This window comes from Megalobrama amblycephala, linkage group LG7 (assembly GCF_018812025.1).
Source record: "Megalobrama amblycephala isolate DHTTF-2021 linkage group LG7, ASM1881202v1, whole genome shotgun sequence".
In the NCBI taxonomy this organism is placed as follows: domain Eukaryota; kingdom Metazoa; phylum Chordata; class Actinopteri; order Cypriniformes; family Xenocyprididae; genus Megalobrama; species Megalobrama amblycephala.
The window spans coordinates 11989788-12016338 of NC_063050.1; the positions used below are offsets into that span (position 1 = coordinate 11989788).

Here is a 26551-nt window from a genome sequence, read left to right on the forward strand (position 1 = left end):
TTTTTAAAAATAATACATCATGCACTGAAGCTTCAGTGTTTAAACACACACAGACATCAAGAATCAGCATCTGATTCTCAAGAACGGTGATGATAAATAAATACAAAATACTGACAAACAGATCAACTCTGAACATCACAAAACAAGCTACTGTCACAACAAAACAACAGAAAAATAAAAGCAAACATGAACAATCTATAAAAATTACAGGACAATTCAGCTGCATAATTTATTCATACAGCAATGCATGATGGGAGCCATGGATGAGTTTTGATTGGTGGCTCCCATCATGCACTGCAACATGAAGCACTTTGTTTGATTGTCACCATTGTTGAGGGTCATATGCTGATTCTTGATGTCTGTGTGTGTTTCAAAAAAACCCTTCAGATTATAAAAGCTCTGCTGGATCTCAAGCGATAACAGAGATTTACTATAAAGAAATAATATAACATCTATATCACCAGTTAAAGGTGATAGAGAGGATCTTTTCATCGATTGAGAATCCAAAGACTGTTAGTGAGTTTTTGAAATGAGCGCATGCGTAAGAACAACCCCCTCCTTCACGGCTCGTTTCAAAGGAACGCCTCCCAAAACTCGTAAACACTCGTATTGGAACACGAGTGTTTACCACCGGCATTCGCTGTGTTGTGTTAGTGGATTCATTATGTCGGACTCACCGCAGGTAACTCATAATCTGCAGTTGTTACTCCTGACAAAAACATTGCATGCCGCACTCGTCTCTCACAAGGAACGTCATGGCAGTGATTGACAAGCCAGAGGGCCAATCGTTTACGAGATGATCGTGTAAACGATTGGCTGATGTTTTTAAGGCCCTACCTCGTACACAGATGATGTATATTAATATTATTACTTTCAGTGCATCTAATAAATAGTCTTTTATCAGTTAGTAAAGACAGTTTCAAATAATATTGCAAAAATGTATAAAACAAAACATCCTCTTTAGCACCTTTAATACTGGATGTCACCAATGAATCTGGCCATTTCACAATGAGAAAACACAACCAGTATGACTGTGCTTCCCAAAGCATTGTAAACCTAAATTGATCAACTTTGGTTCACAGCACTTTTGGGAAACACAGCTCAGATCATAGTTTCTCTGGTCATAACAAATGTGCTCTACAAACACAAAGCTGGAGCAGCCAGAAACAAATTAATGTTAATAAATAGAGTCAAGAGCCCAACTAAAGGAAATGCTTTTCACCATCATGGTGACTTCAAACTAAACTTTCATTAAAACATTAACATCTAAACATCTGTTAATTCTCAATAAGAACTTTTGTTGATGTATGACAGAAATCAAATCAAACTGGTTAATAATAAGTGTAATAATGTTTAATGGCTGGAAGTCAGTTGTAGTTGTTGTGTCTCTCTCTTTTTCTCTTGTTTCTTCAGTGATTCTGCTTATTATCATCAGGTGTCTCCACTAATTGTCAATCATCACTCAATCATCAATCAATTATCTCATTAACTTTAACACTGCTTCAGTGTTACTTTTTAACACCCGGCAAGATGGACTCATATGGAATGTTTAAAAATGCGTTTAAAATGAAATGTTGTAAAATGTGAAAATGAAAAGGATTTAATAAATTCTGATTTTAATTCAGTGTGTGTGTGTAAAATATATATATATATCTCATTATAGTCAACGATTGTATGCTGTCAAAGCCAATTTTTGTACTGTTAAATAAAGGTACAAAATTGTCACCAAAGGTACAAAACTGGTCTCTTAAGGTACAAATCACAAGGGTACAAATTTGTACCATTGTACCCCTAAAGGTACAATTATGTACTTTTTTTCTGAGAGTGTGGAAGGCAATTGTATTGTAATCAATAAAATATTTTGGTAACACTTTAGTATAGGGAACACATATAAACTATTAACTATGACTTTTCCCTCATTATACTCCTAATTTACTGCTTATTAATAGTTAGTAAAGTAGTTGTTAAGCTCAGGCTTTGGGTAGGATTATGGGATATAGAATATGATCATGCAGAATAAGGCATTAATATGTGCTTAAAGTCCCTCTGTAGTAAATCTTTTTTTCCCTTAAAACTAATCTTTGATCACCAAAATTACATATTCTAAAAAAAAAATTCAAGTGAAAAAAATGTCTTCATGCCTTAAAATTGCTTGAATATAACTCTACACCCTTGCCTCATTTAATATACACGGATCAAGGAATATGTAAATTAGCCCCGCCCCCACTCGCTTGCAGCAGCTCGGAGAGTCTACTGTTGCTGTAGTGACGACTGACGAGCAATTTGTTTGTGTTGGATATTTAAGAAAAAAGCTTGCTTCGCTTTGTATATTCAGTTTAACAGCTCTGCAACTGAACTGAATATTTTCTGACGCTTTTCTGAAATTGTGTTTTAACCTCTTAACTGTCACGATCCCGTTGGCGGGACGCCTCCCAGCCAGCACACCCATGTAGGACCCACATGGTTTAGCCCAGATGAAATGAACACTGTTCAGAGTGAACACTACAGGCTGTTAAATGTAACACTGAATCTGTGTTGGATTTAATGAGATAATTAAGTAATTAATTAAGTGATGATTGAGAATTATTGAAGATAGCTGGTGTTAACAAGCAGAATGAACGAAGGAAAAACAAACACAAGAACAGAAAAAATCGAAACACTACAACTGACATCAGCCACAGCCTTAGAAAAAAGAAGACATTAAATCTCTCCAGATCTCAGCAGAGGATTAAACAACTCCATATACAGAAGCTCTTATTTTTTTTGTTGATTTTTTTATTGATTTTTTTTTACGTTACCATCATAGTGATCAGTGTTTACTTTAGTTGGGTAGTTTGACTTGTCTTTGTAATGTTAAAGTTTCTCTGGCTGCTGTAACTGAATTAGTTATAGCAAGAAAAACAAGAGAAAACACAATCTGATGCTGTGACTGCTTCATGATAAAAATATAATCATTGTATAGGGGCTTAATTCACTGATCTCATGATTGAATTTAATATAAGCAATATCTTATGAACTTTGTTTTGTTATTTACTTTCAATCAGAAAAGCTGAATGAGTTTTAAAACACATTGTACATTAAACACTTTAAAACTCCAGCAGAACTTCCTCACACACAGACATCAAGAATCAGCGTATGAATCTCAACAACGGTGACATGCTTCATGCCACAATGCTGCTTTTTTTTTCTTTTTTTTTTTTTCATTATGCACCCAGAATGCATTGTGGCATGAAGCATGTCACCGTTGTTGAGATTCATACGCTGATTCTTGATGTCTGTGTGTGAGGAAGTTCTGCTGGAGTTTTAAAGTGTTTAGTGTACAATGTGTTTTAAAACTCATTCAGCTTTTCTGATTAAAACCGTTTTATCATTGTATTGCTAGAAGAGATCTAATACAAACTTAACATTTTATTCATATAAAGCTCAGTCATTAGATCCGTGAATTAATCCATTATATGACAATTATATTCTTATCACAAAGCAGCTGATCACATTTTCTCTTGTCATTATTGCCATTACAAACTGCAACAACAACCACAGAAAAACCAACACTAATAAAGTCAAGAGTAAAACTGCCTAACTAAAGCAAAGACTGACCTTGATCATGGTGACATCAAACAAAACTATTATTTTCAACAAATCATCAACATCTAAACCTCTGGTAATTCTCAATAACTTTTGTAGATGTTTGTCAGAAATAAAGTCAGTCTGGTTAGTAATAAGTGAAGCTGGTAATGCTGTTTGTGGAGTTGTTTAATCAGATCTTCAGAGATTTAATGTCTTTTATCTTCAGTTGATTTAATCGAAGGCTGTGGCTGAAGTCGTAGTTCTTGTTGTTCCTCTGTCCTTCAGTGATTCTGCTCGTTATCACCTAATTATCTCATTAACTCCAACACAGATTCAGTGTTACATTTAATAGCCTGTAGTGTTCACACTGAGTAGTGTTCATTTCATCTGGGCTAAACCATGTATAAACAAGGGTGTGCTGGTTGGGAGGCGTCCGGCTAGCGGGACCGTGACAGTTAAGGGGTTAAATTATGAATTGGTAAAACACCTTTGCAAAACGGACTGCTCTCACACTGAATCACCTGAAGCGACTTCTCAGTAAAACACACAGTATCGAGAGAACAAGAATGAAAATCCAGCAGGCGCCCGTGCCTTCTCCATACATGAAATAAATCCACATCCTTGAATGAGTGTGGATTTCCAGCGTATATACTTGAACTTATCAGGTAGGCTAATATCTATGGTTTGATCCATTCGACACGCGGCCAAAATCAGAATTTATAGTGGACTCTTTTCCCATAGGCCTATGCATTCAATGAGTGAAAAAGACAAACTGGCAATGAGGCACGACTAGGGACAATAAGTGGAGATTTAAAACAATCTTACAATAATAAAATATTTTTGTTGATACAAAGCAGTTATTGCCAAATAAATGAAAAACCTAAAATCATCTTAAGATAAAAAGCTCAATAATCTACTCTTTAATCAGCAATATTGCAGATGCTGTTAAGCGCTCCTCGTTAAGAGTGTCAGGTGTCCTTCACGCTTACAGGATTAGTTCACTTTCAAATTAAAATTTCTTGATAATTTACTCATCTCCATGTCATCCAAGCTGCTCATGTCTTTCTCTCTTCAGTCAAAAAGAAATTAAAGTTTTTGATGAAAACATTCCAGGATTTTTCTCCTTATAGTAGATTTCAATGGGCACCAAACAGTTGAAGGTCAAAATTACAGTTTCAGTGCAGCTTCAGAGGCCTTTAAACGATACCAGACGAGGAATAAGGGTCTTATCTAGAGAAACCATCGCTCATTTTCTAAAAAAAATAAATAAATAAATTGTATACATTTTAACCATAAATGCTCATCTTGAACTAGCTCTCTTCTTCTTCTTCTCTATTAGAATTCCGGCAGTGTAGACACTGCTAAGTGTATTACTGCCCTCCACAGGTCAAAGTTTGAACTAATTGTTATATACTTGCACTAGCATATTATATATGACAATTTAGTTCAAACTTTGACCTGTGGAGGGCAGTAATACACTTAGCAGTGTCTACACTGCCGGAATGAAAAACTGTTGCAGTATTCTTCTAATGGTTGTTTACCATCAGTGTCACACACACACATTAAACATTTTATAGATTTTAAAATCTTGCTAATCACTTCCAAAGCACTAAATGGTTTAGCTCCCCAGTACCAGAGCGAGTTTTTAACGCATTATAATCCTATACAGACCTAGAGTATCAAAATCAACCGCAGGCAGTAGCTCCTTCTCCTATTTAACTCCTAAACTCTGAAACTATCTTCCTATGCAGACACACTCTGACAGTTTAAATCTAGACTAAAAACGCATCTCTTTAACCTGGCATACACATAACACATTATGAATTTATGTTTTCAAATCCATTAAAGGATTATTAGAGAAGAAGAAGAGAGCTAGTTCAAGATGAGCATTTATGGTTAAAAGGTATATAATTTTTATTTAAAAAAAAAAAAAATTAAATTTTATTTTTTTTAGAAAATGAGCGATGGTTTCTCTAGGTAAGAACCTTATTCCTTTTCTGGTATCGTTTAAAGCCCTTTGAAGCTGCACTGAAACTAATTTTGACCTTCAACCGTCTGGAGGCCATTGAAGTCCACTATAAGGAGAAAAATCCTGGAATGTTTTCATCAAAAACCTTAATTTCTTTTCGACTGAAGAAAGATCTTGGATGACGGGGGTGAGTAAATTATCAGGAAAATTTAATTTGAAAGTGGACTAATCCTTTAATGCAGGCAGCATCTGAGGAAGCCTTTCACTCTTCAGACTTTTATACTACTTTTTGTGAAATTCCCACCTCAAATTACTCATCAATCGATCAATGCTCTGTATGCAAGCAAATAACAACATTAAAACAGTTAAATAGCAATATCAATATTAATATCCAAAAAATATCATTATGGTTCCAGGCCAGTCAATCAAGAGATCAGGATGAGCTCCTACTCTTTTCTTGTTGCTCCTACTCTTAATCACCAAAAGTGTACAAAATCTGATCATCACATGACTCATGACTCTTCCATCATCTTCCTGTTCTTCATCCCAAATGAAACAGGGGAAAAACCTATAGTTTTTAAAGCTGAAATACCAGCTGATCGGGTTCCAGACTCACCTGCTAACACCTACATCACAATTACTGGTAAGAAAAATACAGTTTCAAGCATATATAGTGATTATTTCTTTAAGGTTTGCTTAAAGAGAGATGAAGACTTCCATCTGTCCCTACTCCTCCAGGAGTTTTTGTAGTACTTGTATGAAGATTGTACTGCAGTATTTAATGCTCGGGCTGGTTTGTAAAAATAGAAATTACATATAGTTAAAATGCACTAAGGGTTTCTTTCAAGCTTTTATTTTCCGCTTGTGTGGTTTAAGTGGCATTCACACAAAGGCCACTTTTAGCACTTGAGTAAAAATCAGTTGTAAATGAAACCAAGATGCTTTGTGATCAGTGAAACTACACTGGACAGCTGATTTAATACACACAGATATCTCATGAATTACAGTATTCCAACACTCTGAAGCTGAAAATATTTTTTAACCTGTAATAATACAAAAATGTCATTTACAGTTTTAGCTGTGAACTTAAAGAATTTGAAACTGTCCAGACACAAAACCAAACAGTGTTGAGGATGTTACATACAAAATATTCTTTCATAACAAAGATAATAAAGACTGAATTCTCAGCCTGCGTTCCCTCTGTTATTCCTCCAGGTGAAGAGATCTCTCAGACAGTCGAGAAGGCCATCAGTGGAGACTTCATGGGTCGTTTTTTTGTCAAGCCCACTGGTGATGGAGAGTCAAACATGATCTTCATGACTCTACCTGTCATTGCCACTCATTATCTGGACAACACCAATCAGTGGGATGCTGTTGGCATGGAGCGCCGTAATGAAGCTGTTAACCATATCAGCACAGGTCAGCAGGACAGATATAACGAATCTGAAATAAAATCAAAAAGCACTCTCAAACTCTCCTTACAGAAAGAAAATATATTTCCCTATATATGAATGTTTGAGTTATTAAATTATATAACAGTATATTTTAAAATATACAGAATAATATATTGTGTAAATATATTACAATATATTGAATAATACATAAGGAATTGCTGCTTTTCATATATAGTAATATATCATAATGTATGTATTTTATATTCAGGAATACACTTCATAATATAGATCATGCAGTATAAGTATATATATATATATATATATATATATATATATATATATATATATATATATATATATTAGAGAGAGAGAGAAATATATAATATGTCATATATTTCTTATATTTTACAATTAATAACATTATAAATGTTTCATTTTTTTAACTTAGCTAACAAAAGCACATCTGCATGTACTAAAGTGCTTCACAAGAAGACTATCATTGTGACATTATTTTTTAATAAAGTAATTATAGTCTTAATGGCCAACCGTCAACCTACCCACAGGCTCTACTAAACACAATGGTCACAATGGTGACCCCAAAAACTCACACATACCAGACAACCTTTTAAATTCCACAATTAATTTAACATTTACTCTCCTTTAACAGAAGCAAAGCATACTGGGAACTAGAAATCTGCTGTCACTCATTCTGTGAATCTGTATGTGTACAATACATTTACATTGATTCATATGGGAAAATGTATGTGCAACATATGTTTACAGAGTAAAGGATAACACTTTATGAATATTACATGCAATGCTATTTTTATCTTTTTCTAAATATTTACATGTATCAATATATAGCCATACATGGTCAATGCATATATTGCAGTATATTGAGCACTTGTTTCCCATATATGTATTATGTAATATATTGCATTATATTTTGCAGTATATTCCCATATATACTTGTTCTGTAAGGGTCTCCTGAAAACATTTGATCAAAAGTAGAAAATATAGGTAATAAACAAATAAATATTCTTTCTTTATCATTTTTTATATTAAGGTTATCAGCGGCAGCTGAGCTTCCGTAAACCAGATGGATCCTACGCTGCCTTTATACAGAGGCTGAGCAGCACGTGGTAGGCTGAAGTCTTTTTTTTTGTTTGTTTGTTTTGTTTCATGCCTGATTTTTCTTGTCTTACATATTTCATTTAGTATTGTTTTTAATAGAACAAATATGTATAACTTATTTATTTGATATCCTTCTGTTTGTCTGTTAAAGGCTGACCGCATATGTGGCTAAAGTCTTCACCATGGCCAGTGAATACATAGCTATAGAGGAGAATGTGATCTGCAGCGCCCTCAAGTGGCTGATTCTCAACAAACAACTGGCAGACGGCTCCTTTAAAGAGGATTCAGCTGTAATTCACGGAGAGATGGTGGTAAGTTGAATGCGGCCTGTTTGAACAGATGAAATGATCCAGAACCAGAGATTTATTTCTCTGTGGTTGCTAGTAGTTATGCATAAAATAATAACTATAGTCAACTAAAGTAACACTTCACAGCCATGATAAAATGTTATATTATAGCAGTTTAACCAGCATCCTAAAGATATTTTTAGTTTTAAACTCAAAGGCAATGAAAAACTTTAGACAGCAGAATAAAAAAATATTAGACATCCATTTTTTTTATCTTTCTTTCTTGTTTTTATTAAAGATTTTTCATAAGGGGATGTGATTTTTCAACATTTCTGGTACTCCTAAATTCACACCAAGATTTTCTGAGACCAGCAATGTTCATTATTTTACATAAATGTGCAAATTGTAATTAAATGATTAAAACACACATGATCTGATTGTTTTTGTAGTCTGTTTCTTTGTGCTTTATTCCAGGGTGACGTACAGGGCAAAGATGCTGATACCTCTCTGACGGCCTTTGTTGTGATTGCCATGCAAGAGGGCAGATGGATCTGTGCTGGAGCAGTTCAGGTAAGTGAATTTGTTTCCCCTCCAGTGGCGGCTCGAGGATTTTAAAATAGAGCAGACACAGTAATTGTAGCATTCTGGGGATCTTCTCCCGACAATTTTTTTTATTTTTTATTAACTGCTTTAAAATGTCTTTTTGGATCATTTGTAAATAATAAAAAAAATGACACATGCAGCAAGATATTATAGTATTATCATTATACTGGTATTACAGTTCTATCTGGTTCTCGAATCTGATTGGCTGAGAGGTCTTTCCAGGCATGCAATATTCTATTTGAAAATTTGTTTAGACACTTTCAGAGATGCGAGCTCCAGATCGTCAGCAACTGTTCATTGCTCATGTACCCACCGAGAACAGCTTCATCTCAGTCAGTCCTTCTGGAATTTGCCGCTAGCTCTAGTGTCTAAACATGAGATATTCATTTTGGGTATATCAAAAGGGCAATTTTTGATCTTATTAATCTATTACTTGCTCCAGAGCTAATAGATTTGGCTTAATGGTTATATTAATTTTCATAACTTTATGTTTTCACTGAAATTAAATCCTGTAATAACTAGAGCGCTGCTTTTGTACGTTTGACTGAACTGTTGTTTGTGTTTATTCCCTATTTTACTTCTTATACTGTTATAATGGCTATTGTTGTTCATTTAAATATTATTGTTCAGTAAATAATATTTTATATAAATAACATGCTTACTTAATAGAACGTTCCATTGCAACACCGGCGCCCAGCAGCAGCCCTACGTTTCTGCCATTTTAGGGTGAAAGCGAGTCGGCATCCCTCTAGTTTCTATGGCAATATCAGCTGCTTTGTTAAAAAAAAAAAAAAAATGTACATAATAGATAAAATCCAACCTGAATGATGACAACACAGAATAAAATACTATCACTAGTGATCATCAAATCCTTTAAACAGTTTATTTTAAACACTTTGTGTTTAAGTCTTCCACTTTTTTCACAAACCTTTGCTCTCTAGAAACCCAGTCAGTTTGGGTTAAAATTTATTAAAAGGTTTATAAATACTGAATTATTACCAACATATGAAATTAAATTAAGGACATGCATCAGAAAAATTGGGAATGTTGGACAATATATGAATATAACAGCTTGATTATCCAGTGTTGTCTAATGTCCGTTAAAGCAAAAGTGTCCAAAAGTGGGAATTATGGGATAACGGACACAGCAATGCATCATATAATTTAAGATCATTATGTTTGTAGCGTGATCCATTAAAACGTACAATATATATTTAAATTCAGACCTAGTGATTTATTATTACTATTACTCCACTAGGTCTGAAATATATTGTTCGCTGCAAACATGATGATCTTAAATTTATTAATTATTAATTTACTATTAATAAATGTTTAAAGTTGCATAAAATGGAAATACTCAATAAAGTAGGCTAACTACATTACCTCAGATGGATGAATGTTTGGATTCCACAACTGGTAAAATAAAACATATATAAGACAATACAACATTTACTGTAGGAGCCATACAATTTACTGGTGACTTAATTTAAAAAAACTGTTCTACTGCGCTTTAGTCTGGGTAAACCCAGTCTGATCTGCCGGCGATTTGATTTCGCTCGGCAACTCAGTCTGGAAACCCGTGCATTCATTTCTGCTGCGCTGTTACACTTTTGCGGGAACCAATCACAGACTGGCTTATCCACCTTGCTCGCTATTGGCGGGTATAACACGATGATGATAGAGAAGCGACGGCAAGCAGCTTTCAAACTCTATCTGATCTACCCGTCTCTCGCACAACCGCCACTCCAAAATAACAATGCACAATCACAGTGACGCCGATTGTGTTAAGCATTTACCTTATCTGAGAGAAATGTAGCAGAGCGTTGATCCGACAGTCTCTTCATAGGAAGATTACAAACAGCGATTAATGACACACAATGATTCTCTGCTGTTATTTTGGTGGTTTGCTTCACGATGTGAGTACAGGACTCTTTTACTTAAATGCCCCTTGATGGTAGACAATATTTTTATTATTTGCTCTATATGTTTCGTCTCCCTGCTTCTTGAATCTTGCGCCGCCTGAGCTGACTGGAATTCTTTTTGGTTGTCATGACAATGACGTAGTTTAGGGCGGCTATATTCCGCGTTCATTTACACTGAACCAGAACAGTATCAGAGTCGCCTTGTAAACTCTCGATGATGCTGAATGACTTCTTTAGTTAGCAAACAAATTGCTCGAGTGGGTGTAAATACCGATCACTTTCATGTTTTTTTGCACAACCAGCAAAAATCGCTCGATGCCATTGCTGCTTCTGCAAACCGCGGATCAATGCTACAAACTAACCCTGCGTCTCAATCAGCTCCCTAGGTCGTGAATCAGTATATCATGAAAGTGAATGTGGCTGATTCCCTGCTGATCAGTGCCCTGACTACTGAACTAGGGAGCTGATTGAGACACACGGTAAACCTGTCTGGAGTTTTCGCATCACTCTGCAAAGTACGACACCCGGATCGTTGATCTGATTGGTTGAAGGACTATCCAATTGCGTGACTAATGCTCGTTGATCACGCCTCTTGTGCAGTAGGAAATACAAAGCAAACTCCCCAGACCAATGTTCAATTTTAAATTGAGCTTGGTCTGGTGATAGCCAGACTAACTGCGCTTCTGATTTGGCAGTGAAATTCACCGATTTTGGGTGCGTAACATGTGAAAAATTCAATGGTCCAGTTAGTATTTTCAGCCCATAATGGCGGCTGCGCTACCCGAGCGCCATCTAGTGGCTGTTACCCAAAAATTATCAAAGTGTGAGTTTCAATGAATTTCACTGAAGCGACTCAACGTTCCTTCATTACTATGTACCCAGCAAACAGAATTTTGTTATAAGAACGTTCTCTAAATATTCAGTGTTGGTTCTGGGAACGTAAAAAATGTCCAGTTTTCTTGACGTTAGAGGAACGTATTTATAAGGTATAATGTTCCTCAAACGTTCTTTCAAAACCTCCATAATAAAGTGACTCCTCTTTATAATAATTAGTGGACAAGGCAACACTTGGAGGCACAAGACACAAAGGTTGATTTAGTTAAAATTGCTGGACAGAACAAATTTTTGGTTGCTAATATTACTTTGGTCAAATATAATTGATACTAAAGGGGTTAAATTATTCAAATTCATGGTTCTTCTTCACAGCAGTGAGTGAGTCTGTGGCCAGAATCAAGGCAAACCAAATGTATATGTATGACTTCATTACTGTCTAAAACCTTTTTTTCTGACATTTGACTATATCATTTATGGACCATTATGACAAAGTTAATCTAAAGAATTGTAACTGGTGAAATCATACAGGTAACAACATAAATTTACCTTTACCAGTTAGTCAATTATGGTCTACTGTATGTTGTATGTAAATGTAAGAACATTTAACTTCTCTCACGCACTTTTATAGACTCTGTATGAAAGTATCAGGAGGGCTGTTGTCTTCTTAGAAGGTCGACTTCCACAACTGACCAATCCTTACGCTGTTGCGATGACGTCCTACGCCCTGGCCAATGCTGAAAAACTCAATAAAGACATCTTGATGAAACATTCCTCCCAAGGAGAAGGTCAGTGACAAATCATCAAAAAGTGTTGTGCTTTAATTCTAACCCAAACCCAAGTGTAAATAATGGAAGAATTATCAAAGTATTGTGGTGTAATGATAGCTGCCTGTTGGCATCAATAACAGTAATGGAACGAATAGAGAGGCAACAGCAACACACTCCTGTTTCTATTCCTGATTTGTGTTTGAATCAGACGGTAGGTCTTGGACTGTCACTGGACAGCCTTATCACTCACTAGAGGCGACGGCCTATGCTGTGCTGGCGCTTGTGAAGGCCAAAGACTTCGATAAAGCAGGAGAGGCAGTGCACTGGCTGGGCAGACAACAGTCTCATTATGGCGGTTCTGGCACCACACAGGTACACTAACATCTCATCATTTTACTGTGGTAAACAGGTGTAGATCTTGTCTTTGAAAGCTTTTCTGTGCTTTCTAGTCGACCATCATGGTTTTCCAGGCCGTGGCAGAGTATCGCACACAAGTGAAGGACCAACAAAACTTCAATCTGGACGTGGAGCTGGCAGTGGCAGGAAGAAGCAAACCTTCCAGATATAACATTGTCAGAAGAAATATGCATCTTACACGATCAGACAAGGTGAGGAATAACTCATCTACCTGCTTCAAATTGTGTGCTGCTCATGTCATTTGGATTATTGTGTTGTATTAGGGGAGTTTTTTTATTCATCATCTATCATTTATAATCGTCTATGTTGATAGTTTTGTGTTTACTCTGTTACATCATGGATTTGATTATTCTGATGATATTCACTCAACAGGTGGAGATTAACAAGGACTTCAATGTGACGGCTAGAGGAACTGGATCAGCGACTCTCTCTGTGAGTGTTCATGAGCGTTTACACAGTCAACAGCGAGATTAAAACAAGCGTATAAACATCTGATCTGCTGTTTTCAGGTTTTGACGCTGTACTACGCCAGACCTGTTGAGAAGAAGTCTGACTGTACATTATTTGATCTGACTGTTAAAATGGAAAAAGACCCTAAAAGTAAGACGGACAAGAGTTCATGCACTTTCCATACATTTAAAGCTAAAATTAAATCTGCAAAAAACCTAAATGTGTGTTGTTGTTTTTATTTTAATTATCTTTTTTTTTTCACTTTAGCAAAACAAGAAGGAGCCCTTGAAACTTACAGGCTCACTATGGATTTCTTGTATGTGAACCAATTTCCAGTAATACTATTTTAGTGTCATTGTTACATGTTGTTATTATATTAATAACTATAAATTATATTATATAATTACATGCAACTAACCCTAAACCAAAATAAACCCTACTCTGGACACTATAGTAAGTTCATATAGTTAATTAATATTACTCAGTATGTACATTTATAATTACAGTGTAACAAAGACACCTTAAAATAAAGTGTACCAAATTTCCTAATATATCTATTTTTATGTCAAGAAACCATTTTGATTTGTAATTAATCAGCATGTGCTCATTTAGGTTGTTTTCACACTTGGTTTGTTTGATCTTGCGCTACATTTTCCCACAATGCAGATGCAACTTGCTCTTCAAAGACAGATAATCCAGAGACGAGCAGCTCTGTGTTATACTACAATATAATAATTCTGACATCAAATGGACTCGGGTTCGCACCAAGAGCTCTAGTGTGAAAACAGCCTTAAACGCAGAATCAGTAGATGAAGCAAACCTGAAGACCTACGAAACCTGTTAATAAAATCTGCTCTTGATCTGTCTATTTTTACAGCTACAAAAGAGATGAAACCGATGCCACCATGACTATTCTGGACATTGGCATACCAACGGGATTTAGGGTGGAAAGCAAAGATCTTGAAGAGGTATCGTGATGATAAACACATAAACAAAATATATAGCAATGAATAAATTATTCCATTCTAGAAACAAAAACTCACAAGCCTTGTGGAGCGTCTCAGTTCTAGTAGCATAAATGTAAATAGAAGAGGAATCTAATAAACATCTACAGACATTTTGATCATTTCATGTATTGATTTTTACTTCTTGTTTTCTTGTCCTCAGTTGTCCACAGGGAAGGAGAGATACATTCAGAAATTTGAGATGGACAAAGTGCTGTCAGAGCGAGGATCCCTCATCCTCCACTTAGATAAGGTATTTCAACAGATTGAGTTGCCTGATCATTTCATCTCATTTTCTTTTGACCTGCTGGAAACCATGAGCTTTGCTTTATATGTCTATAAAGTATTGTTGTATTCTTGATTCTGATTGGCTGACAGATGTTCCAAAGTGCTCATTAATATCCAATAACTGCATGATCATGTGGTTCTTTTTCAATGCTGACACTCTCTGTAGTGTGCACACACATGAACAATAGGCAGGGTTAATTTATCATGGGCATTTTGCTGTGCATTATTACATAAATCTTACCTGTTTCATTTGTGTGCAACTGACAAATATTAATCACATTAAGATTATTAATTTGTTCATGTTGTAACACTATAACCCAAATATTGTACACAGCTTCATTGTACAATATGATATGTAATCATAAGTTTGCTTTGGTTTCTGTATTTTAAGGTTTTGCGTAAAGAATCACAAAGAATTGCCTTCAGAATGCACAAGATGCTTAATGTGGGTCTGCTTCAACCTGCTGCAGTCACAATATATGAATATTACTCACCCAGTAAGTTTTGGTGCACGTGAATAAACACATACATATACTTTCGTTTAATTAAACTGGAGCTCTCAAATTACCATAATTTCTCAGTTCCAAATCCTGCACAAAGTCTGTTCAATGATTTAGTCATCTGACACAATAATTCTTTTGAATAATCTTCATTTGGGAGCTTTTCTCAGCAAATATTGTAACCTATCACTGTATTTTCCAGAAAATAAGTTGCACCAGCTCAAAATTTGCATTTGCATATCATGAAATTAATTAAACCCATGCATTTTTTTTTTCTTTTTCAGATGCACGCTGTACAAAGTACTTCCACCCTGCACGGAAAGACGCCGCTATATACAGACTATGTAAGGGAGACCTGTGCCAGTGTGCAGAAGGTATTATCACAAACACACATAAGAACACTTCAGGAACAGTGTAAAGAGATCATATCCTGAAGCATTGTAGCATTTTATTTTAATCCCTGTCCACTTGTAATGTTAGTCAAAGTGTCAGATTTAGTACTAAATCTAGTACTTATAAAACAGGCACTGAACAGACTCTAGAGGTTGGACTGAAATCTTCTCCTTCACATCTAGATTTAACCCTCGGAAAAAAGTTAAACATTCAGTTATGATTTACAGTTGAATTTGAATGAGGGGGAAAAAACAACAACTGTTTGAACTGTCAACTTCTCTTAACACAGAAAACTGCAGTTTCCAGAAGAAAAACGGCGTCGAAGATGATGAGCGTTTGGTTAAAGCCTGTGAAGCTGCCATGGATTATGGTAAATGCATTCAGTTCTCTGTGTTAATTCATGCTCATGACTGTCATACTTCAAGAAATTAAGATTCATTATTTACACACTTTCATGTTGTTCTAAACCTGAATGAGTTTCTTTCTTCTGTTGAACACAAAAGAAGATATTCTGAAGAATGTTGGTAATCAAACAGGTGACGGTAGTCATTGATTTCCACAGTTTTTTTTTTGTTTTTTTTTCCTACTATGGAAGTCATTGGCTTCTGTCAACTGTTTGATTTCCAACATTCTTCAAAATATCTTCTTTTGTGTTCATCAAAACAAAGAAACGCATACAGGTTTGGAACAAGATGAGAGTGTGTAAATAATGAATCTTAATTTTTTAAATTGGACTTGTGTACTGTATTCCAAGTCTCCTGTGTGAAGAACAGACACAAATCTATGTTGTTATTCACTGAATATACTACCTTCCTCTGAGCTGTTCACTCAAGAACCTCTGTAACTGAATAGTCAGTGAGCAGTGAACAGGGGGTGTATAAATGCAATTTTGAAAAGTTTGACCTGAGCCTTACAGCATGTAGATAACAATATAACATGTATATTTGACAGTTTATAAAGTCACAGTGATGGGGATGGATCTGTCACAGGACTCTGACATCTATCACTTGAAGGTGGACCTGGTGCTGAAAGGTGATATGAAAGTTCAATATTCTCTCCATGTTTCTCCACTGATCATGAAATGCATTTGAAATGTGTCTGATTCCAGTTAAATGATGTTTGTCCTCTCAAATACATGTTCAACATGAGGCTACATTGCATAATGAAAGTGTTTCCTAAACACTGTTCTGTCCTGTAGGCACTGATGAGGATGTTGAGGGGAGAGTCAGACCATTTTTGGCTCGTCCCGGTTGCAGGGAAGATTTGGGATTGGTAGAAGGCAAGTCGTACCTCATTATGGGCAAATCCACTGACCTGCCAAAGCTAGGAGGAAGGTGAGTGTCCACTGTGTGTCTGTAAATAACAGCATTTGCCTGAGCATTTTGTATTTAAAGTATGTACAATGTATGTTGTTAACTGCTCAGTGATGTGATGCTCCAATTTTGTTCAAATTTATTCAAAGTTTTGTTCTGTTATTTAAAAGACGCATTATGAAATATAGTATATATAAAAATTGCTTGGATACACATAAATAATGAACAACATTTCTGAATTCAAATTTAATGATTTTTGTGAGGCTTTAAGTCAAAAATTGTCTTATGTGGTGTGACTGTCAAGAAACTGAAGAAAAAAGCTGAAATTCTTTAAATGGCATAAATGGCATCGTGCAGGAAATCCATTTGACACTGAAATTGTTTATGGAAATTTAGTCATTCTGAGAAAAACATTTGTTATAAAATGGTAATAATGTTTTTCAGAAATGTATGAAGCCAACATTTTTTTTTAGCACCTTGGACATCGTTATTTGTCATTGACTGTTATACTGGAAATTATTCATGTGTAGCCAAGTCTTTTATGTCTTCACTTTTCTGTTTTTTAGTCTGCAGTACATCTTTGGAGAGCAGACCTGGGTTGAATACTGGCCCACAAGAGAGGAAAGCCAAAATAAAAAATACAGGGATCAATACATCGGCATCGCTGAACTCGAGAATAGCCTCCTCAAAGAAGGGTGTGCTACATAATTATACATTTGTTTATTACAAAAAAATTAAACATCCCTTGCAAACTTTCAATAAATCATCATAATATTGTTTTGTCCAAAATACTTGTTGTAATTTTATAAAGAACACACTGACTGAATTAAAAAAAAAAAAAAAAAGAAGAAGTAGTAGTTTGTTTTGGACTCTAATTATTCATCGTGTGATATACAGTGCCTGGCAAAAACATCCATTATTCTTTTGTCATTCTGAATTACAAATCCAAAATTATCATTTGTTTTGTGTGATACTTTAAAACTGTCTCAGTGTAATAATCATAAAAGACATTACAGTACTTATAGGACCGGGCATTGACTTTTTAATATATATATATATATATATATATATATATATATATATATATATATATATATATATATATGATGTTTCTACTCCAAATCATTTTTTGAAATATAAACATTGGTGGCTGTCATAACATGTATTTATGACTGATTTATTCAAACATACACTAAAGTGGGTTAAGTTAAAAAAAAAATGATTATGTAATATAGTGCATGCTCCTTACTACAGATCATTTTTATAGCTAATGGTCATTGAACTGCTTTCCTGAGGTGAATGTAATATTATGTGACATTACAAGCTGTTACTGACGTCTTTCCGTGGTGGAAAAACTGAAATGGAGAAATGGAACAGATTTCGGTAATTTGTACTGTATCTTTCAACATACTGTCTGATGTTCATTCATGCTTATTTTGTAGTAGTAAAGACGAAGAGATTTATAAGGAATATATACCCCCAAGCCCTGAAAGAATTATCATTCAGATTGTGAATCTGGAAGACATCTGTGCAAATAAAGGCTAAATTATTCCAAGGTAAAAAAAAGAAAAAACCCAAATTAGCTCTATGGCAATATTATTCTAATTTAACTGTGCTGAAGTACTGCAGTAATAAATCATCCATAAAATCATCAAACATAAAAATTACACTGCAGATGGCAGAAGACCAATCAGATTAGACTTAGGGCTGGATTTACTAACTGTTTGCACCAGCGCAAACACTCTTTTGGCATTAAAAACAATACCGTCAGGATTTACTAAAGACAAGCAGTTAAAAATTAGAGCTGAAAAGGCATGGACACATTTATTTTTGCGGCTGACCTTATGCATTTGAAGGAGTTTCTCTTCAGATGCAAAATTTATGGGAGGAGAATAATTTAACCCTCTAGCCCTCTTCGTTTAGGAGTCACACTTGACTTTTTTACTGTCAAAAGTGACCGAAGCCTTGAAAAGTAACTTTTTTGTTTTTCAGGAAAACCAATGAATATATTTGTATTCAATAATATTTTTTGATTATTATATACAATTTTGAGGATTTTATGATACTGTATTTTATGCAATATTTATACAATTTTTATTAGCTATTTTTCCCCATTGAAAATAATACACAATTTTTTTTTCTAGTAAAATTTTACTTTTTTTTTCTCTCTCTTTCAATTAAAGCAGTATTCCATGTCAAAATAGTACGGAGCCCCTAAAGGGACCTTTGCAAAAATAAAAAATGAAGGAGTTTCGTGTGCTCACAAGAAACTTTCGCGTGCGCACGCGTTACAATTTCCGGTTTGTGTATACTATAACCTACTTCATTTGTGCGTCACTGCCTATGAAGAATGCCAGAGTATGGATGCACATAAACTAATAAAGATCATGAAAATTAAAGAGAAAATGAGAGTGGATGCACATGAACTAATACAGCTGTATTTGCTCAAAATCTGGCTTTCTTAGACCAGATCGTCTAGGATGAATCCAGCTAATTATTCGTTTTAATTAAACACGTGCCTTCCTTATATCTAAAGTGCTTTATGTCAATGGCTCTGCTCGCAATAAGCGCTGTTTGAATTGAATGGAGAAAATAAGCATGTCTCTGCCACCTGTAAGGATGCGTTAAATCCGACAAAGTGGTTTAATAAAGGGCCGTTTGATCTTGTGAAATATGAAATTTTAGTACGCCTACATTTTACAGTTCCAGTACTTTTACATGGGAAAATATAAATATGGCCTACTGCCCTAACGAAATACAAAGTTTCATCATTTTTACTGTACCAATGTTTTTTCATGAACCATTAAACGTGGCATTATGACAGTGCACACTGAGCCCATTTCCCAGCGCGATTCTTGGATGCCACAAATGGACATAAGTCCTTGAAAAATGACGCACTTCCCTAACGAAAGCCACATTTTGAGCACTTTTTACTGTATCAGCCTTATTTATTTTTTTAACTTGGCAAAAAGAACAATGCACACATATCCTGGCCGTCACAGAGAATGCTTTAAAGCAGACAGACTTAAGACCGTGATATAAACTGCCCTACGAAAGCCACATTTCAGCAAATAGATCGTTATTAATTTATGCACATACAGGATGATATCATGCGTGCAAGACCGGAGTTGTTATTATTATTATTAAAAACTGTAGCCCGCAAGAAGCTTGCAATACGAATTGCCTGTGCGCTGATTTGCAGCGAAAACAAGAAAAAGAAAAGAAGAATATGTGTGACTGTGTGTGTTTGTAGATGGAATAGATTCACTCAGAGATCAGGTGGATGGTCACTCAGGGTTTCTTTACTGTATCTGCGACAAGAAGACTGGGAAACAGCACCAAAAGGCTTATCAGAATACAGCATACAGCGCATCGATGTCGCATTTAAAGTCCCTGTAAAGTCATTTTAAAGTATGTGTTCTGAGTTTGTCACACCGCAGAAAAATGTGTTATTAACCACCCAGCCAAATTTAAATGATTAAAAAAATCTGCAAGTATATGAAATAAGTTATCAAAGTCTCTAAAAAATAGGCAGCGCTCTCTGCTCTCAAACGCTGGGGGCGTGTCCGCTGTCGGCGCTGAAACCACACCCACTCGCGAGAGCTGCCGTCTCAACTTACTTGTCTAATGAGTCAATCAAACATACTGATGCATATAAAAAGAATCATTTTTAGAGGGTTGCAAATTTTAGTAGAGTTACTGTGGACTACCTTCATAAGCAAACTCAGCAACTTACACTCATTGGTGGGCACGAACTGCCGACTGTTGTCGAGTCGACAAATGACGGCGCCGCGAGACGGGAGGATGAAGGCCGGGGCGGGAGAGACTCTGTCCGGCCCCATATATCATCGGTTATCGGTGGGACGGTAGGAAGGCCGAGGCGGGAGGGGGGCCGAGGTCTGTTCAGTCAAATTCACCAAAAACAGCGGATTATCTGTGAATCCCAGCTGTCTGATGAAAGTTTTAGGAAATTTAAATAAGGAGACCAAGCACATTGTATATTAAAACAACCATGTAATATGCATTTGCGTGACGAAGGCATTACTAGCTAAATGTGCAAAGGGCTGTATAACTGTAATGACACTCGAGATTGAGCGAGTGAACCGCTGTAGAGTTAGAGGAGGTGCCACGCTCGGTGCGTCATCGACAGTTATATAGTGTTAGGGGAGGGGCTATGCTCGGGGGTCCAAGTGCGTCATCAGACCCCCGTTTTAGCTCCGCCCAAAAAATCCTGAGCAGAGACTTGGTGAAAAACTGTTTAACGCTCTAACTTCACAATTAAGCATTACACAATTCACAGACTTTGTAATGTGTTTCAGCAATACATTTGTAACATTTATAAAGTGTTTAGAAAGAATTCTCAGGATTGACTTTACAGGGACTTTAACGTCAGCAGGACGAGCTATGAGATTCTGATTATATACATTTTCTCAAATTGAGCGTGAACATATAGTGGAAAAATTCTTAAAGCATACATCCATTAAAATAAAATATAAAACGCTAATACAGACAATTAACATCAATACAGGGAAAATATAAACTCAAGTAACCATCATTTTACATGTTTTATATAAATGAAATGTGGAGAGAAGAACGCAGCCCTTAGATGGCGCAGTTACACAGCAAAGAGCACGTGCGAGACGATACAGCACATGTGCTAAAAGCTAACATTTAGCTGGGGCTAATATTTTTAACACAGAACATGACAAAACTCGATTAAAACACATACCTGGGAAACAGCACCAAAAGGCTTATCAGAATACAGCATACAGCGCATCGATGTCGCATTTAACGTCTTAAATGAAATAAACAGAAGTTTGGAGATTACAATCAGGCCAGTTAACACACTGTTCATTGTATAGTCACAAATAATACATATTTGACTCGATTACACAACCAGGAGTTGACAGACAAAATGAGTAACCTTTTGTGTGGTTTATAGTTCAAACTTGGGCCTGAAAATGATCCAAATGTAATTATGAAGACAGAGCAAACATTTATGCGACTTACCAGCAGGACGAGCTAGGAGACTCTGATTATAGAGCTCCGCCCCGCAATATCATGTGCACTAACGCAAGTGACGTCACAGCCAATGGCGAGTTTCCCAATTTATGCTGAATTTAAATAACATTATTTTTAAACTCCGTTTAGTGATGGGATGTTCGGATCATTTTACCGACTCGGACTTTTGAGTCTCGTTCAACAAAATGAACGAATCTTTTTTCGAGTCATTTCGTTCATTTCGTTCATTTTAGCAAAATGTAATTAAAATGTTCCCAGTCAACAATTTGATCTCACAATGATGTCACTATGAGCTCACAATATTCTCATGGTGCGGTCATAATGTGAGTGTCACAGTATGGCGTTATTTTACTGTCAAATGTCGAGAGCACATTATTGTGACGCGAGAGCATATCAATGTAATACGCGAGCGCAAATCTGTCCGCTCTCGCGCAAATCTGTCCGCTCTCGCGCAAATCTGTCTGCTTGCGCGCGGATTTCCTTTGCTCTCGCGCAAATCTGTCCGCTCGCGCGCGGATTTCCTATGCTCTCGCGCAAAACTGGACGCGCGCTCTCAAATATACAGGGCTCTCCCATGAACTGCCTCTCATCTAGCTCAGATATTGCGTGTGCACGCTCAAACTGTTTCCTGCGTGCTCAAACGTGTCCTGCGCGCTGAAACTGCACATGTGCGCTCACGAATCTCTCCGTGCTCTTGCAGAAATTAATTTGCTTTTGGATTAAACGCTGTCAAAAGTTATCAACCAATCAGAAGAGACGACTGATCCATGTAAATGATACGTGGAATCTTATTGGCTGAGAGTGAACTGCGCCTGGAATTCTTTCTACAAAAATGGATATTTCATAATATTTATCAAATGTAACCTAGTCTAACTGCATCACATTACAGGTCAAACCCCAATTTATCTAAACAAACAAACAAAAAATGTTTCTTAAAGTTATTGTGGTCATACGTTTTGTGTTGAAATTTATATAAAAAATAGGTAACATTTTACAATAAGGTTTTTATTTGTTAACATTAGTTAATGTATTATCTAACATAAACTAACAATGTGCAATACATTACTGTAATTATTAATCTTTGTTAAGGTTAAAAATACAGCTGTTTGTTGGTTGTTTACTTCACAGTGCATTTACTAATGTTAACAAATACAACTTTTGATTTTTAATAATGTATTAGTAAATGTTGAAATTAACATTAACAAATATTAATAAATGCTGTAGAAGTGCAGTTCATTATTAGTTAATGTTAACTAATGCAGTTAAATAATGTTAATGAAACCTTATTGTAAAGTATTACCAAAAAATATCTTCTGATTTAAGACCGAACAAGATCAGGTCAAATCATCATTCCCTTAATACTTAAAATGTGGAGATCACATATACCACCATAGTCAATTTCTTTTGAGGTCGGGTATAAAACATGACATACAAAAATACTTAAGCTCTTATGTATGCATGATTAATCAAAATAACACGATCTTATTCCTAAATGACAACGATTCGGTTATTTCTATTAAACCTTTGAAATTACGAACATACTGGAATATTTAAACCTGGTTTTGCATTGCCGCTGAAAGCAGTGGTCATAAACTATATGTTTTAAACAGCTTCACAAAGCGTTTTCAACAACACACTATTGCTACTTCTGTGTTGCAAACATTAAATAATAATGCAAGTATTGCAATAACAATTTATAGTCCGAATATACACTGATTTTAGCAATAAATGACCTTTGAAACTAATGTTATTACACTGTTCTGCCAGTAGGCAGTGACCAGTGACTGTTAAAATGTATTTGATGATCAGAATAATTAATTCAAGAAATTCATTTAAAAACACTGGACGAATCATATCTTCATTAATTTCAAACGATATTGTAATGAATTCATTTAAATTAATACATATTTTTAAATAGGCTTTATAACATTTTACACATTTCTAAATAGACTGATTTATAACATTATTAGTTGTTTAATCTTTTGTTTTTAATTAATGTTTAATTTAATGTTTTGGTCCATGATATTGGCTAATATGATGGTTTTGGATAAATCGTTCAGTGGGGTTTGACCTGTAATGTGATGCAGTTAGACAAACAAGCTTATTAATATAGAAAACATCCAAGCGCCCCATTCCAAGCCATTTCTAAGATATGTCCTGCATTTTGATTAATATTATTAAATATTATTAAATTGTAAAGAAATGAAATATCCATTTTTGTAGAAAGAATTCCAGGCGCAGTTCACTCTCAGCCAATAAGATTCCACGTATCATTTTCATGAATCAGTCGTCTCTTCTGATTGGTTGATAACGTTTGACAGCGTTTAATCCAAAAGCAAATAAATTTCTGCAAGAGCACAGAGAGATTCGTGAGCGCACATGTGCAGTTTGAGCACGCAGGAAACAGTTTGAGTGTGCACACGCATCTGAGCGAGAGGAGATTCAGTTCATAAGAGAGCACTGTATATTTAACAGCGCGCGTCCAGTTTTGCGCGAGAGCATAGGAAATCCGCGCGCGAGCGGACAGATTTGCGCGAGAGCAGAGGAAATCCGCGCGCGAGCGGACAGATTTGCGCAAGAGCAAAGGAAATCCGCGCGCGAGCGGACAGATTTGCACATACATTGATATGCTCTCGCGTCACAATAATGTGCTCTCGACATTTGACAGTAAAATAACGCTATATCACAGTGAACTAAAAGTGTAACCACACAGAGCTCTCACTGTGTGCTCATACTTTGTTCACAACATGAGGTCACTGCACAATCACAGTGCACTCATACTGTGGTGGAAATATGAGGTCACATCACACTCACTGTGTGCTCATACTGTGATCACTGTGTGCTCATACTGTGGTCACTGTGTGCTCATACTGTGGTCACTGTGTGCTCATACTGTGATCACTGTGTGCTCATACTGTGGTCACTGTGTGCTCATAATGTGATCACTGTGTGCTCATACTGTGATCACTGTGATGTCACTGCGCACTCACTGTGTGCTCATACTGTGATCACTGTGTGCTCATACTGTGGTCACTGTGATGTCACTGCGCACTCACTGTGTGCTCATACTGTGATCACTGTGTGCTCATACTGTGATCACTGTGATGTCACTGCGCACTCACTGTGTGCTCATACTGTGATCACTGTGTGCTAATACTCTGGTCACTGTGATGTCACTGCGCACTCACTGTGTGCTCATACTGTGATCACTGTGATGTCACTGCGCACTCACTGTGTGCTCATACTGTGATTACTGTGTGCTCATACTCTGGTCACTGTGATGTCACTGCGCACTCACTGTGTGCTCATACTGTGATCACTGTGTGCTCATACTGTGGTCACTGTGATGTCACTGCGCACTCACTGTGTGCTCATACTGTGATCACTGTGATGTCACTACGCACTCACTGTGTGCTCATACTGTGATCACTGTGTGCTCATACTCTGGTCACTGTGATGTCACTGCGCACTCACTGTGTGCTCATACTGTGATCACTGTGTGCTCATACTGTGGTCACTGTGTGCTCATACTGTGATCACTGTGTGCTCATACTCTGGTCACTGTGATGTCACTGCGCACTCACTGTGTGCTCATACTGTGATCACTGTGTGCTCATACTCTGGTCACTGTGATGTCACTGCGCACTCACTGTGTGCTCATACTGTGATCACTGTGTGCTCATACTCTGGTCACTGTGTGCTCATACTGTGGTCACTGTGTGCTCATACTCTGGTCACTGTGATGTCACTGCGCACTCACTGTGTGCTCATACTGTGATCACTGTGTGCTCATACTGTGATCACTGTGTGCTCATACTCTGGTCACTGTGATGTCACTGCGCACTCACTGTGTGCTCATACTGTGATCACTGTGTGCTCATACTGTGGTCACTGTGTGCTCATACTCTGGTCACTGTGATGTCACTGCGCACTCACTGTGTGCTCATACTGTGATCACTGTGTGCTCATACTGTGGTCACTGTGTGCTCATACTGTGATCACTGTGTGCTCATACTCTGGTCACTGTGATGTCACTGCGCACTCACTGTGTGCTCATACTGTGATCACTGTGTGCTCATACTCTGGTCACTGTGATGTCACTGCGCACTCACTGTGTGCTCATACTGTGATCACTGTGTGCTCATACTCTGGTCACTGTGTGCTCATACTGTGGTCACTGTGTGCTCATACTCTGGTCACTGTGATGTCACTGCGCACTCACTGTGTGCTCATACTGTGATCACTGTGTGCTCATACTGTGATCACTGTGTGCTCATACTCTGGTCACTGTGATGTCACTGCGCACTCACTGTGTGCTCATACTGTGATCACTGTGTGCTCATACTCTGGTCACTGTGATGTCACTGCGCACTCACTGTGTGCTCATACTGTGATCACTGTGTGCTCATACTGTGATCACTGTGTGCTCATACTCTGGTCACTGTGATGTCACTGCGCACTCACTGTGTGCTCATACTGTGATCACTGTGTGCTCATACTGTGGTCACTGTGTGCTCATACTCTGGTCACTGTGATGTCACTGCGCACTCACTGTGTGCTCATACTGTGATCACTGTGTGCTCATACTCTGGTCACTGTGATGTCACTGCGCACTCACTGTGTGCTCATACTGTGATCACTGTGTGCTCATACTGTGATCACTGTGTGCTCATACTCTGGTCACTGT

General features: G+C 36.7%; 1 protein-coding gene and 1 pseudogene across 1 annotated transcript in view; one reads left to right on the forward strand and one right to left on the reverse strand.

Moving 5' to 3' along the window:
* Positions 1-17669, forward strand: part of LOC125271350 — a 43083-nt pseudogene extending 25414 nt beyond the window's left edge.
* LOC125271359 (complement C3-like) overlaps positions 1-26551 on the reverse strand; it is a 731185-nt gene that overhangs the window by 367203 nt on the left and 337431 nt on the right. The gene's annotated exons all lie outside the window — the stretch shown is intronic.